At 39.0% G+C, this 2,407-nt stretch overlaps 2 protein-coding genes across 2 annotated transcripts in view; one reads left to right on the forward strand and one right to left on the reverse strand.

The window, feature by feature from the left end:
- The window catches only part of LRRC49 (leucine rich repeat containing 49), a gene marked incomplete at its 3' end in the record, with an annotated part of 168,338 nt that overhangs the window by 136,232 nt on the left and 29,699 nt on the right, over positions 1-2,407 (reverse strand). The window lies entirely within an intron of this gene.
- The window catches only part of THAP10 (THAP domain containing 10), a 12,064-nt gene that overhangs the window by 7,625 nt on the left and 2,032 nt on the right, over positions 1-2,407 (forward strand). The gene's annotated exons all lie outside the window — the stretch shown is intronic.

The raw sequence follows: 2,407 nt of genomic DNA on the forward strand, positions 1-2,407 counted from the left end.
TGGATCACGAGGTCAGGAGATCGAGACCATCCTGGCTAACACAGTGAAACCCCATCTCTACTAAAAATGCAAAAAATTAGCCGGGCTTGGTGGCGGGCGCCTGTAGTCCCAGCTACTCGGGAGGCTGAGGCAGGAGAATGGCGTGAACCCGGGAGGCGGAGCTTGCAGTGGGCCGAGATTGGGCCACTGCACTCCAGCCTGGGCGACTGAGCGAGACTCCGTCTCAAAGGAAAAAAAAAAAAAGTTTAGGCATTATTCTGTCTTATGGTTACTCCATTGAAGAGAATGTATCTTTTTTCCTCAGACTGCTGTTAAGTTTTTCTCTTCATTTTCCAGTTTTACTGTAGTGTGCATAGGTTTGGTTTCTGTTGTTTTTATTTTGATAAATAGAAAGGGTTTATAGTACTTTTGCAAAACCATGACATAATGCCTTCTATCCATTTTGATAAATTCTCAGCTGTTATTTGTTCAAATACTACGTCTGCCCCATTTTATGTTATACTCTGAAATCTTACCCTATGTCTATCATGACATTTTCTGTATTTTCTGTCTTCCTTTTGTCTCTTTCTGCCTCATTCTAGATATTTTCTTTTGACTTGTGTTCTAGTGGATTAATACATGCCTGGAAATTCTGCCACTAAGCTTTTAATCTGAAGAAGCAATCAGATATCTACACAAGAGATTTATGTTCAAATATTTCTAGTAATACGGATTGTTTTAATAAATTGTAGTATATCTGTGTAATACATTCCTATGTGGCAATAAAAATTATGATGTAGAATATTTAATAACAGAAAGATGATATATAAAATAAGTGGCAAAACTAGATTATAAAGCATTATATTATCTCAATTTTTAAAAATACACAGAAAAAGACAAAAAACATCAAAATATAAAGTGTTAACTATGGATTGTGAGATTATGACTAATTTTTAGTTTATTTTTGCTTCTCTGTATGATGCAAATTTTTGCAGTAAAAAAATGTATTATTGTTATAAAGGGAACAAAAGTTATTTTTCAAACCCTGATTAAATTTCTAAAACTCTATTTTATCCAGAGTACACCTTTTTGTAAAGAAATATGTGCTTATTCTGGACTTTGACAATGCTTGACTTAGATGTAGATATAACTAGTGAAAGTTGGTCATGATTTTTTAAACATGGAGATACCTTTAAATAAGAATCGTGTTACAAAGGGACTCTTCACAAGAATTTCTTTATAAAGTATCTTTTCTTTTTTTTTTTTTTCTGTGTGTGGGTATGTGTGTGTTTGAAACAGAGTCTCACTCTGTTGCCCAGGCTGGAGTGCAGTGGTGTGATCACTGCAACAACCTCTGCCTCCCGCTTTCAAGCAATTATTGTGCCTCAGCCTCCCAAGTAGCTGATGTGCCACCACATCAGCTAATTTTTGTATTTTAGTAGAGACGGGGTTTCACTATGTTGGCCAGGCTGATCTCGAAATCCTGACCTCAAGTAATCCACCTGCCTCTGTCTCTCGAAGTGCTGGGAGGCATGAGCTACCGTGCCTGGCCACAAAGTTTCTTTAACTTGGGTATCAACAGCCTGTGGCCTATAGTATAGCCACCAAAGACACCTACTAAAATATTTTTTCAGTGGTTTGAAGGCAGCTGCCACTACTGCTAAACACTTTAATTTTGTTTTCATTTCTCTATCACTTATTTTCTCTCCTCCCAGGCCCTCTTAACTTTTCCAGACATCTTTTCTTACCCTCTTCCACACAATCTCTAGGTACCCTTTCTTATATTACCTTTTACATATCGAAACCCTCCCTCTTTCTACCTCTTACCCATATTACTTCCCCCACAAATCAAATTTTACCGCCTGGCACAATGGCACACGCCTGTAATCCCAGCACTTTGGGAGGCTGAGGCAGGCGGATCACTTGAGGTCAGGAGTTTGAGACCAGCCTGGTCACCATGGTGAAACATTGTCTACTAAAAATACAAAAAATTAGCCAGGCATGGTGGCAGGCACCTGTAATCTCAGCTACTTGGGAGGCTGAGGCATGAGAATTGCTTGAACCCAGGAGGTAGATGTTGCAGTGAGCCAAGATCATGCCTCTGCACTCCGGCCTAGGTGACAGAGGGAGACCTCTGTCTCAAAAAAAAAAAAAAAAAAAAACTCCATTTCACAATGTAATTTTTCTCAGGAAAGTATTAAAAGTCATTTATCTTATTAAAGGAGTCCTCTATAAAGTATAAAGAACAAATGATTAGGTTTTCTAGAATAATATGACTGCTAAGGTATCAAATAAGTTAATACTAATAATATTATCTCGGCTGGATGCGGTGCCTCACGCCCGTAATCCTAACACTTTGGGAGGCCGAGGCGGGCGGATCACCTGAGGTCAGGAGTTTGAGACCAGCCTGGCTAGCATGGTGAAACCC

This window comes from Colobus angolensis, unplaced genomic scaffold, assembly GCF_000951035.1.
Source record: "Colobus angolensis palliatus isolate OR3802 unplaced genomic scaffold, Cang.pa_1.0 Scaffold19, whole genome shotgun sequence".
Taxonomy (NCBI): domain Eukaryota; kingdom Metazoa; phylum Chordata; class Mammalia; order Primates; family Cercopithecidae; genus Colobus; species Colobus angolensis.